Below are 14,446 nucleotides of genomic sequence, written 5' to 3' on the forward strand. Positions count from 1 at the left end.
GCTAGGCTGATGAATGGGGGTTTTTCTGCATAAAAGCAGGGCCTTTGGGACTGGAACTTCAGAAGTCGCCAAAGGACATAAGAATACGAAGAGGGAAGAAGCTGAGCCATCTGCAATGACAACACCACCGGTGAAGCCCTGCTGCAACTACATCACCACTTTCCCAACGATAAGAGAAGATCTTCTGCTGGACGAGTCTTCTTTCTCTGAGCTGGTGGCACCAACCAGTTTGCTCTTTTCGCCTTCCAAAGATGTCTCTTTGTCGAATCACCCGTGCCAAGCACCCCGGCGGCTGGATAGACAAGCTTCACCACTTTGAACGCATCTTTTATTGACGAACTCCGCGGCTGGTTTCATCCCTGTGCAGTGCAATGACTCCACGTTTCATCCTCGACGAGATCCTCTCTTCCCCTGGTCGAAACCACAAACTGCAACCACTGCCAGGAACAACTGCCACCACTGGAGCCTCCTCTCTGTTTAAGGTACTGTGTCCTGCCTGGCCTCCCTTTCTTCGGTTTGCTCAAGGTGACCCTTAAATCCTTGGCTTGCTAACTGGGTTGGCCCCAGACCTTCTAACTTTACCTTCTTGAATCACCCCAACCTCTTTTGAACATTCTGCATAGACTTTTCATGCATTTTAAACCGTGTGATCCTGGGCACATTTCGCCTTGCTCCCTTTAAAGTGGGCCTGGCCTATGAACTTTGGCTCTACAGTATTTACTGCCTTTATTCCCTTGCTAAGAACTCCTAATAGTGTTGGGACCTGTTTTATTTCTATGCTCTGCCTTTTTCTCTCCCTTTAACTGAATTATTGGAGTGCCATCAGGTTATGCGCTCACATCTGTTTAACAAATCGTGATGTTTTAACTCTGACTTGTCTGATAGTTATCAAGGGAGGTGTGTATACTTTACCTGACTGTGTTTTAACTTGCTTTTGATTTAGAGTGCTAGTATATTGCCTAAAGTGTGTTTTAAATAAATAATTATATACTTTTGATACAAAGCTCTGGTCAGTGTTTGTTTGCTCTACTGTGTTTTTAGCCCTTTTGTGTATACTCTATATACTGCCCTCTTCTTCTTCAGAGAAGTCTGACTGCTCAGCCACAGCTACCAGATAAATCTGAGTGGTGCAGACTGCTACCAATTGGGTTTACTGCTTACTCCTGTAGTCTTAATCTGTTTGCAGTGTTCCCCAAGGGAACTGCACAGGATTCTGCCTAACAGTCCGTTTGATCAGTTCCATTTGTTAAAGATGGTCATTTTTCCATTTGTTCAGTCTGCTCGGTAGACTCACCCATTCAATCCACTCATCCGTTTAATTTGTTCATCCCTTACCATCCGTTCAGTCTGTTCCATCCATTCATTCGTTCCATCCACTCCATCCGTTCCACCCACTCCATCCGTTCCACCCACTCCATCCGATCCACCCACTCCGTCCATTCAACCCACTCCATCCGTTCTAATCACTCTACGTGTTTCGTCTGTTCCATTTGCTCTGTTAGCCAGTATGTTTTCTCCGTTCCATTTGATTTGTCTTTATCATCTAGTTCATCCGTTTGTTTTGACAGGGAGACTTATTCCCACTAGTACTTTGTTCCATTTTTCCATTCACTCCATAGGTTTGATTCATTCTGTGCATTCGATCCGCTCTATCCTTTCTGTCAACTCCATCTGTTCCATCTATTCTCTCTGCTCAGTTAAGTCACCTTTTCATCCATTTCATTCCTTTTTCCATTTTGTCTGTCCCTCCGTCCTTTCCATGAGTTTGATCTACTTTTCTGTTTCGTATACATGGTCTGTACTTTATATCTCATCCGTTTGTTACATTTCATCTATTCATGATACGTCTTTCAATCCCTTCTTCCATTTAATCTAATTCATTCTTCCGTTTTGCCCACTTCTTACTTTCCAACCACTTCTTACTTTCCAACCACTTCTTACGTTCCAACTGCTTGTTCTGTTCCATCCACTTGTTCCGTTCCATTGACTTGTTCCGTTCCATCGACTTGTTCCGTTCCAGCCGCTTCATCCGTTTCATCCGTTCCATCCGCTTCATCCATTCCATCTGCTTTATCCGATCCATCCGCTTCATCTGATCCGTCCACTTCATCTGATCCGCCCGCTTCATCCAATCCATCCACTTTGTCCATTCCATCTATGTTGTCCGTTCGATCCGTTCTATCTGTTCCGTCTGCTCCATCCATTTCATCCACCTCGTTTGCTCAGTCTACTTCATCGTTACATCCACTTCATTTGTTCCATCCACTTCATCCATTCTGACCACTTCATCCCTTCCATCCGCTTCATCCATTAGACCTATTTGCAACCGATTCATCTGCTCCATCGGCTTCATCCACTGCATCCATTTCTTCATCGGTTTCGTCCACTGCATTGGTTTCACCCACTGCAACTACTTCATTCCTTTGATCCACTTCATTCCTTTCATCCACTTCATTCATTCTATTCAGTTTATCTGTTTTAGTTTACTTTAGCAGATTTAGTTTTCATTTTTCTTGATCGTGGCTGCTGACCGTTGTTGCTGTTATACTGTTTGCGTTAAGAGTCTATTTTTAGGGGAAGAGCCACATTTTCAGTAATTTGCGGAAAGACATGTGGTCCTCTGTGTTTGATGTGTGGTGGAAGTGAGTTTCAAAGAGTGGGGGCCAGGGCTCAGAATGATGATCCACCTAACCTGACTGAGTTGTTTTTTGTTATCACAAGGAGGTGGGCAGAGCTTGATCTTAGAGTGTGTGGTGGATGGAAGGGTTTTAGTTGGTCTTGAAGATATTTAGGTCCGGTTTTATGAATTGCTCGGTGAGAGATGCATAACGTTTTGATGGTCACCCTTCGGGCAACCGGAAGCCAGTGCAGAGTTTTGAGAGCTGGGGAGATGTGATCTCTTGGGCCAAGAGCAAGTAGCAGTTTGGCTGTGGCATGTTGTGCTCTTCGTAGTTTAGTCAGGTGGTACGCATGGACTCCGAGGTAGAGGGGGTTAGCATAGTCGAGTCTTGACATAACAATTGATTGGACCGCGGAGAGTCTGTTGGGAAAGGAGAGGTATGGAAAAATGTGCCTAAGACTTTTGAGGTGGTACTGGCAGGACTTAGAGACATTGTTGACTTGGAGCGAGTGTTGGAGGGTTAGGTCAGAGTCGATAGTGCATCTAAGGTTTTTTACTGAGTTTGAGGTTTTCGGGGAATTGCCCATGGCAGATGGCAAGGGAAGGTGGTGCGGAATAAGATCAGTTTTGCCACACACCATGATTTCAGTTTTGGAGGGGTTTAACAGGAGGTGATTTGTGGTCATCTAGTGATCTATGTCAAGGAGGCAGGCAGCGAGGTTGGGTTGGTAGTTGGGTTTTGAGTTTAGAAATTTTAGGATTCGTTGGGTGTCATCAGCGTAGTTGTAGCACAGGATATTGTGTGAGCGGATTATTCGTGGGAGGGTGGAAAAATAGAGGTTGAACAGGAGGGCTGATAGGCAAGGCAAGCTCCTTGTGGAACTCCGGTATTGACTGGTCGGGCGGGGGAAGCATAGGAGAGTAAGGGTATTTGTTTCCTATTGTTGACGAAGGATGCTATTCGTTTGAGAGCGTTTCCACAGATTCCTATGGAGTGGTGGCAGTCAAGGAGGATTGAGTGGTTGATTGTGTCAAAGGCGGCGGATAGGTCAAGAAGGATTAATGCAGCGCATCCCGCAGCATCTGCAGTAATTTTAAGGTCATCCCACATTGAGGTTAGTGTGGTTTTGGTTCCATGTCGGGGTCTGAAACCTGATTGAGCGGGGTCTAGGAGATTGTTGGCTTCGACAAAGGCATTTAGTTTGGAATAGGCAGTTCGGTCAATGAGTTTAGCAAGTAACCTGGTGTTTGAGATGGGGCGGTAGTTTTTGGGGTTGAGAGGGTCGAGGGAAGGTTTTTTTAGAACAGGTTTGACATGAGCAGTTTTGAACGCATCGGGAAAGATTCCTGAGGAGAGGGAGTCGTTTATGATAGTTCTTGCATGTTCTCCTGCGCAGGTAGATGCAAATATTTCTTTGAGGGTTGTGGCTGGGCAGGGGTCTAGCGTGGAGCCGGATGGTTTGCGGACGGAGAGAAGTTTGAGAAATTGGTCAGTTGATATTGGAGTGAAGGAGTCGAAGGTCGGGTGGGTAGCAGTTGCAGGCGGTGGGATGGCAGGAAGGGTGGGTGGATTGTGTGGTGGGTGCAAGAGGGCCAGTTTGTTGGTTAGAGAATGTGTTCGTTCGAGAGCAGTGGTGTAGAAGTGGAGAGAGAGAAGAGTCTCAGAGTGATTTTGAGGAGGTTGATTGGGAGGTGGTGCATGATGGTTTGGTGATTTGGAGATGATTTTGTAGATTTCTTTGCTGGGGTTTTCACAGTTCAGGATTCAGGAGTTGTAATGTGCTTTTTTTGCTTCCGGATTTCGGCTTTGTAGTGGCGATGTGCCGGGTGAAGGTGGACCTGCTCAGGGTGGTTTTGTCTTTCCGCCATTTGCATTCCAGGGATTTATATAGTTGTTTTGAGATCTTCAGTTTTGGTGTAAACCATCTAGGAAAAGGGCCATGGCGAGCTGATGGTTTGCAAGTGGGTGTGAGAGGGATTAATGAGGTATTGAGCCATGAGTCAAAGGAGTCGGAGGTTAGGTGTTCATCGGGTGGGTGGGTAGGGGGAGGACGACTGAAGGAGCGCATCAGCTAGGTCTGGGAGGAATTTTAGTTTCTTTCAAGATTTGCATAGATTTGGAGGTTCTGGTTCGGGTATGGGGAGCGGGGTGGGTGAGTAAATGGTGAAAAAGACAATGAAGTGATCGGACCAGATGATAGGGTTGGGGGGCTTTAGATGTATCTGGTCATGGGAGCTGAAGATGGCATCAAGGGTGTGTCCTTTATAGTGAGTTGGCACGTTTATGTGGGCATGGAGGTTAATCGCGTCCAGGCAGTCAACCAGAGAATGGGCCATAGGGTTGGTGGGGATGTCAAGCCAGATATTGAAATATCCTAGAATGGTAAGGGTGGGATAGTTTAATTTGAGGGTGGCTAATGAGTCGCAGAGGTTGTTTGAGAATTGTCTGTTGTAGCCAGGAGGTCTCATTGCTGCTGAGCTTCTCCTTGGTCCATCGCATGACGTCCCACATCTTCTTTTGCACCTCTTCCACAGTAAACCTCTCCACTCCATAGGCATTGATGTGATCTGTGACTTCATGCCACATCCTCCACTGCTGGGTCATAGGAACAGTACTTCCAGCCCAAGCGTACAGGCCGACCTGGTATTTGTTGGTGACATCAATGAGGATTGTCAGCTCCCCGTTTGTAAAACACATCTTCCTTGGTGGCCCTTCTCCTTAACCTTTGCATCTTCATGAGGTGTTGCCTGTTCCACCTCTGCAGGCTGGCCCCTCAAGCCCCTCGCAGGCCTTGGTGGTCTGGGGCACCTGTTTGCTCACCGCCATGTTTTGCAGGTGGATGCTTCTTCTACCCTCTTCCCCATCCTCATCATCTCACTCTCTGCGGAGCCCTCACACTCATGGTGCAAGCAGGGTTCACACTAAGGTATCCCTCAAATCTCGGTGCTAATTCTCTTCGTGATGATGTGAGAGAGAGATTTTTTGAAGTGCTCTCACATCATCACAAATTGCTGTGCATCTACCTGGGCCGGGTGGCACATAGGCTGCTCTCGAGTGGTTTCTGTGCGCTGGTGCATTTAGCTGCCCCCTCCTCCACTGCCTCCTCTGTGCTCCAGTCATCCTCCAGGGGGACTTCCTTGTCCATTTCTATCAAGGCCCCGTCTACTCCAATCCTTCCCACACCACCCAGTCCGGTGGTCAGCACGTCCCTGCCTCAGGTGGAAGTCCAAAAAATACAGTAGAGGTGGTCGCTGTGCCTGCCCAGGCCCCTTCACAGGAACAGACATCAGTGGGGCAGCTGGCACATCAAGACAGTGCTGAAAATGTAGCCCCCCATAGTGCAACATCCAAATGGCGTGGGGGCATGCGCAGGGTACACTTGGGCAGCAGCAGTATAAGAGAGGATAGAGGAAATTGCTCCAGGGCCCTACAACATGGTGGAGGCAAGCAACGCAGCGACGTTCAAACACCTGACAGGAGGACCACTGACGCTTTAGGCAATTGGTGTGTGTAAAGACTGGAGGGGTGTATCTGTACTTATTCCCTCTTTATGCAGGGTAAAGGCACAAAACATCCCAGCAAGGATCTCAATTTGGTAACAGTGGAAGAACAGCCAGGCTTAAGCTTTCAGGAGGTGTTGCAGGCAGGTTCTTAAGTACAGTGTTTCCCCAAAGCCCGCATAAAGGAAGGTTCACAAACTATGTTAGGTTAAAACACAGCTTCTTTATATAAAATAAGGTTTGCTACCTATAGCGAATATATACATATAAATAATTCAGTGAAAAAACTTTGTTAAAGGGACGTTATGGTTAAGTTGCACTACGAAAAACCTATGAAATTCAGTAAAAAAACGTTGTTAAAGGGACGTTATGGTTCAAAGTAAAACCGAAAACCCCCTGAAATTCGGCAATTGGGCAGTTATGGTAAGATAAGCAACCATAACTCGTGCCACCGTGCACTGCTAACACTAACACCCAGGACATCAAAGATGACATCACAAATGTCATTGATGACATCACTGATGACATCACATGTCTGGCTCTCCCTTTTTTCCCTTTACTGACACATCTAGGCCACATAGTTTTCTTCAGTAACAGTCAGGAACTAAAAATTGAAAAGGTACTATATTTGTAGACTTAGGGTCACGTTACATCATATGAAACATATACATAGCGGAAGACACAGGCTTGAAAGAGAGCAATCCTTTCTGTGCATGAAGATAATCATTAGGGTTATCAGCACTTTCTCATAGTTTTATTTTTATTACTCTACCTTCCCTGTATATGCTCATATTTGTATACATTGTACTAACTCTCCTTTCCTTTGGGTGCAGTCACATCATGTGATACACATACATATGGTAAGTAGCAGCTTTGAAACAGAGCAATAGCTTCTCTGCATGAAGACAATCAGTTAGGTTATGAACTCTTTCTGCTACTACTTCTGCTTTTTTGTTTACTTCACTATCCCTGTATATACTCATATTTGTATGTGTTGTTGTCTCTTTGTGTTTTGTCTGTAATAATTATGTATTAAGTGGGTTTTATTATCTACTTATTACATGTGTCACAGTACGCGAAACTCTAATAAGAAAGCAGTTATCATTTCACTATTCAACATGACAAGATTATGAATATTGCACCTTCATCATGTATGCTGCACACACTGCCTATGTTTCTGCATAAGTAGCTTAGTATACTGTATAGAACTTCATAACAGAATGCTATTTATATCAATGCATTGCTTAATGCACTAATTAGCTCATGATATTTATCCCAATGATCCTTGACAGTTTTTGGTCAGCATTATAAGAATCCCTTGTACAGAGTTTTCATGAAAAGTAAATGCACATGTGATGTCATCAGTGATGTCATCAATGACATTTGTGTTGTCATCTTTGGTGTCCTGGGTGTTAGTGTTAGCAGTGCACGGTGGCGCGAGTTATGGTTGCTTATTTTACCATAACTGCCGAATTTCAGGGGGTTTTCGGTTTTACTTTGAACCATAACGTTCCTTTAACAAAGTTTTTTTCACTGAATTTCATAGGTTTTTAGTAGCGCAACTTAACCATAACGTCCCTTTAACAAAGTTTTTTTACTGAATTTCATAGTTTTTTAGTAGCACAACTTAACAATAATAACTTTGACTTTATGTACATATAATATGGAACATATTGAACCCTTTCTACTGAATTTTACGGTCTGTCGACATGTTCGGACAACAGTACCACCACCTAAAAACTCTGGGGGGCTATATTTAATAGTTATATCATAACATAGGAACATTTAACAAATTCACAAAACAGCACACATACAAAGTATATGTAGTAATACTTAAAAAATGTAACCCATATATGTAACACACTAACCATTCACTTAAATACAATATGTTTTAAAATGGAATATACCAAAAGAAGATAAAGTGGCTTCCACCATAATTACCTCACAGACGCTCCACAACCAACAGCAAGACCAGACGTATAGACTACTGATTACATATCTCACCAGACTTAGTAAGTGCACTTCTTTTTACTCATATATTTATAAACTTTCTATATTAGAAAAAAAAACATATTACTTTTTTGTTTTTTCTCAGAAATGTGTAGTACTCTCGACTGGCTAGAGGAGCATTTCGCACGAGAGGAAATGTTAGAAGATAGTCCACCTAATGGTACACACTTTACTATATAAACCAATTAATAAATATTATTTTGTATACATTTAACATATACATTTTTTTTTATTACAGACCATACAAAAATTCCAAGCATCTCACAACAACAATCAGAGGATATCACTCTACAACAGATTAATCAAAAAATGGATGACCTTATGCAAAATTTTATGGATTTGAAAAACTTTGTGGAAAATCATGTGAACCACCAAAAGCACACCATTGTCCAACCTGCACTTGTCCCCCCTCACCCTATCCCACTCAGTTAACCCCAAACCCTGTCTATGGACCAAAGCGTTTTGATGAGCTTTCTTTCCCTTCTTCACCTGATCCCAGTTATCTAGAAATCCCTAATTCTCTTGTTTTTGTTTCCGTTTCTGCCCCACCTTCCCATTCATAATTGTATATATATATATGAAATAAAGTTACTTTTCTTATATTCTGTTGTAATTACTTTCAGTTCTTTGTGATGAAACCAATTTAGGTGTCCACGGACAGCGCGGTTGTTCAGAAATGTTCGTAAAGAAACAAAAATATAACTGTCCTGAAGACACTACATCTGTCCGTAATGTTCTCATGCAAGTTGAAAATGTTCTAAGAACACTTGTAGTGTCCTGAAATGTTCGTAAATAAACGAAAATGGAGGTGTCTGTAAGAACACTATGCCTGTTCGTAGTGTTTGCTAGCAAGCAGAAACTGTTCTAAGAACACTCGTGGTGTCCTGAATTGTTCGTAAATAAACAAAAATGGAGGTGTGCTTGAAACACTATGTCTGTCCGTATTGTTAGCAAATAAATTAAACTGTGCTCAGAACAAACGGCTGTCCGAAACTGTTCATTTTACATGTGACGCACTTTTAATTAGTTCAGGACCCGAACACTGTCCGTAGAACATCAACACGCATGCGCAAAACAATGTCCGTACATTGGGTGTCCTGCGGACGGCCACTACCTTAGCGAACATGCTCACAAAACAATCATGTGACCGTGTCCACACTCATCTCGTGCTCTAAATGCAGACACTGTTCGTGTCTCCGAACAGTTTAAAAGTACATTTCCAAGTAATCCACAATACTTCTCATTAAAAAATCACCATACCACAAATCCCACATACTAATCCTAACTTTCCACATAGTTTTTGTGACTTTTTGAACCTTTTTTGATGTTCGATCTGTCTTGCGGACGGCGCGCATGTCCACGACCCGCGCACAAGCACCCCTATATAAGACCACGCCCTAGAGCGCATTCTCATTGTGTTTCTGACTATTCCACAGAGCACACTGCATTTTGCTGCATACTTTGCAGATTTTGAGATTTCCATCTCCAAGCCTATGACATCCATGGCTCGACTATTACCACATGGTGCTACATCTGCCTCAGCACCACCCCACCCCCTCCACCACCACCATTTCCCCAAGGGCCTGAAGAGGGGAACAGGAGTGAGGACACAGAGGAGGAAGAAGAGGATGACGAGAATAAGGTAGAGGAAAACCCTACTACCAGCCCTCGGCGTGATTCTTGGGTGTGGCGGTTGTTTACCGTTCGTGGGAATGGTCCTAAGGCTCGTGCAAACTGTGTTCCCTGCAATGAGTGCAAAATGGTACTCAGTCGCGGGAGGCATGGTTTGTATAGCTTTGGGACTACGACTATGAAGCGACACCTGAACTCATGCCACACTGGGGTCATTCGTAAGGTTGTACATTACGAAGAGCGTTGTAGGTTGATTGCCTCTACTTCATCCTCCGTTTCTGATCCTGTCACCACAAGGAACACCTCTGTGGGACAGCGTCATCCTCAAGCTGCCTCACAGGCCATACAGAATTCTGATGACCCTTACCTTTCGAGGGTCACAGTTGTATTATGTACTGTGACACAGTACTCTGTAGGGGGGAGCGACTTCAGAGTGCTTTTGAGACTATCGTCTCAGAGCACGAGAAGACCTGCTCACTACCCAAATAAAACCCACTCTACATCTTCCTCTCTCAGCTCACCCTTTCTTAACCCTGTGGTTGGTGTCCCCCCTTTTACCCTCCTTTCCCCTCCTCTCCTAGTGTGTCAAAAACCAAAAAAACACAAAATAACAAAAATCAAAAAAAAAATAAGGCTCTTTTCAGAGCCGCCTTTCACAATTAAAAAATAGAAGGAATGATAAAGAATGCAGGGCCCTTTCTATTTCTTGAAAGTCCGCGGACAGTTCGCGAAAATAAAAAAAATTGGGGTGCTGCCCTATTGTAACCATTGCTTTTTTCTCTGGGAGGAAGTGGTGGCTCTGAAAAGAGCCTTTGGGAGGTGTTTGTATGTCAAAAATTATAAATACTTAACACCTACTTCAAAATAGATGCTGCATTTCTAAAAAAAAGGTCACAATGCATTTTGTACATTTCTCAGAAAAATCTGATTGCCAGCATAAGTAAGAAGGACTCCATCTCTGCGAAAAATGTATGTACTACGAAACATAATATTTTCATTGTGAAAAGAGAACATGCCAAAATCTCTTAGGAATGCACAAACAGCCTTATTGACATTACGCCTTGCTTTCTCTATTTGTGGACCACATGAGAAAGAACAAAGCCACATTTGTCTCTGCGCAATCCGTGAAAAAATTACTTTGGAGTTTGGAAACATATTCATGATCTTCTGAAGTCCTTCTTTCATTGCAAATTGCAAAGAAATTCCAGACACATGTCCTAAACTGTTCCCTCCACAATGAATTACAATTATGTCTGGATGTTCCTCTATCTCCAAAGTTGCACAGAGATGTAGCAAGTCCAGCCACTTCATTCCACGCACTGCATGCCAGTGCACTTCCACATGTGAGAATCCAAGATCTATAGATACTCCACAGCTTTCTGCATGCAACTTCAACCAATGTATCCACGAGTCTCCCAAAATCCACACAATCTGTTTTTTGAAACACTCAGCCATAGCTATCTATTCTTCTCTCACCAAAAAGAAAATCAGAGAAAACCTCTCCTAGCACAACACACTCACTAAGCTTTACTGACCAATCCCTTGCTACATTCAATCTCATTTGCATGCCTCCCCACCCCAAATTCCCCAGATGTAATACGCGGTGTCCTGGAACTACCCCCATGTCCGCGAGCGTATCGTAACATGGACAGCCCTTCTACCATTTCCACTTCACTCTCTGTGCCATTCCCTCATTGGATGTAGCTAAGAAATCACATGACCATCCACCAATCAAATCCACGACCTCTGCATGTAACTGCATCATCATAGATCAGCACTGCAAATGTACGGTGAATCTCTCGGACTACAAGTCTCATACCATTGGCAAGCACGATCTACGAGAAATACTAGACAAATCTCCAAGATTTCTACTTGCAGCTTCGTCCATATCCATATGCATGAACACAAACTACAGGTATGCATATTTTCTATACAGTACATGAACACATTTTCTAACCGTCTTTTAACTTGGATAATCTGTAAAATGAATCTACAATCATTTTTTCATTATCCTAAAATGAACTGTGACTTACAAACCTTTATACCGTTTAATTTCTTCGTACACACACACGCAAATAATGTTAAACTAATCTTTTTCAAATAAAATATATAGACTACATATAATCAAACAAAATTACATGCACACTCTATGATCAAATTTCAAAGAATAATATTTGTACAAACACATATTTGGTTTTACTTTTTTTAGTTTATATAATTACTTACATTTATATAGGACAAGCAGGCTATGACATTCACTCACTATTACGTGGAAAAGCAGGCTATGACATGGACTCACTATTACGTGGAAAAGTTTAGTTGCAGGAATAGTGGTATACAGTGGTACATTATGAATTTAACAAGCCATAGTGAAGATATTTTCTTTCCTACAGTTAGTCATAAAATAGTTTTAATGGTTTTAAGGAAGGCGCTGAGCATTTCAATTTAAAAAATCTATGTCTAAATTAAAAAGAGTGCTACATACAAACCAAATTACTAATTTCTTTCTTTTACAATTGCAGTGAAGACCATTCTCCTGAAAAGAAGCAGCCGAATTGGAACTACAAAGAACAACTAAGAAGCAAACTGCTCATTTTAGAAAAAAAGTACGTAGAATGTTACCATAATATTTGAATTATTACTCACACTATAAGATTAATTCATGCTATTTCTGTGCCTAAAAATAGAGATTCTGCACCATTCTGACCAAAAATCCCCCGTTTTAAACAGTGATTTACTGGCAGAATGGCTCACAAATTCCTATTTTTCGACACACAAATTACCCAACTCAGCCGCTAGAATTTAGATGTTGTAGAAAAAGCAACTGTTTTAATTGTATAGCTTTAGATATACTATTTATACTTCTCCACACCACTAGCTTACTTTTTTCTTTCATCTGAACCCCAGGTTAGTAACACATGAATTCAAGAATAGCCATCCCTACTAGTTGTACTTCCCAATGCACAATCACACACCATTACATACATCTTTATCACCTTACTCAAACACTCATGCACACACCACACATGCATTGCAGAACACCCCAACCCATAACTTCTGTATTTTTTTCAACAGACCCTAAAGAATGCCTACCAAAAAGCAACTCCGTAGAAAGGGACGCAGAAGTAGAGCAAATGAAAAGAAAAGTCTCCAACATAAACATCCATCTATAGCAGAATTTGTAAAAAAAAGTTGAAACACAACAGCTAATACAGTCATGTAGTGAAACAGAAGAGGTTTCTAGTACAAAAACTTTCCCTCCTCTATCAAAAAGTAAAACAACCCAAAAAACAATTAACAGAAAATCAACTATCACTACAAATAAAACTTCTTCTATAAATCTTGATATAGTACAAAGTAAGCATACCAAGAAAAGTATTTTAGCCAAAATGTTCCGTCACAAAGTCCTTCAAAATCTTATGAAAACAGGAGAGAAACCAGGTTCAAGACTTCAAACCTATCGTAGGAAAGTCATCTTAGAAGCGTTGATAGACAGTGCACTTCTTCTCAAAACAAAGTTATTTATTTTAGTGTTAAACAGAATGAAACCACTAACAAAACTAATAACTAAATTACAAAAAAGACTTTTCAATAAACGAAATGTCAACAGAAATAACTTCTTAAATATCTGTGGAGGTGAATGGAGTCACACTACAACCACTGAACCATATTTTAATGAAGAAGCCTACAAACAAAAGCAAACAAATACAATTGCCATACATAGCAGTGCTCGAGGTTATGAAAAAGTTAATAATACCATAATGGAACAAGAAGAACTCCTTACAAAAATATGCCCTGAAAACGTAGATTTACCCCTCCATTCAACTGAATCAGAACATCTAGTGTACAAATGGCCATCCACGTCAATGTGTTACATTCCCAAAAAATGTTCAAGTCTTTATGCCAATTTCTCAATTAATATGTGAAAAGCAAAGACAAAATAAAAATTTTACTACTGCAAAATATGGATGCTTGTCCAATACGCAAGTACACAGGACTTCAAAGACATTCCTTGGCCTGCATTACAGGACCTACTTGCAAAACACCCTTCCATGATATCAAAAGGATATCAACACATCATGCAAGTATAAGGAATCTATTTAATAAACTGTACTATGCTAAAAGTCCTGCTTTAGTACTAGCCAATTTAAATAACATTCTTCTACATGGTACAGCAAAAGACCTCCTAGAAGAAATCGACTATATCCAGACAAAATATTTTGGAAGTGAAACCCACTTACAAGATGAATTAGCTGTCAACCAACTTCGTAACAATTTTGCACATGGCAACCTTTCACTACAGACATACAAAAAAGAAATACTAAAATTTGAAAGTATTTCAGCTGAAGTACCAAACCACGTGTGTGTGTGTATGTTGCCGCAGAACTTTATATAAAAGTAGCACAAAAACTATAGACCTACCATACAAAATAGAAGACAATGAAGATTCTAAATGGTTTGAATTAGCTCTCTACCTTATAGCAGAAAACAAATACGAAATAACTGACCCCATAATACTTTGCAGTTACTGCACTACAAAACTTGACAACAGCCAAACTCCTTCACAAATAACTTGGTGCTATCACAAATAACTTGAAATTGTATCCACTACCAAAACCACTTGAACAACTTAATTTATATGAGAGCATCATAATTCAAACAGTGCACCCATTTCAAGCAATA

Source organism: Ambystoma mexicanum, chromosome 6q (genome assembly GCF_040938575.1).
Source record: "Ambystoma mexicanum isolate Mex_15411 chromosome 6q, UKY_AmexF1_1, whole genome shotgun sequence".
NCBI classification, from domain to species: Eukaryota; Metazoa; Chordata; class Amphibia; order Caudata; family Ambystomatidae; genus Ambystoma; species Ambystoma mexicanum.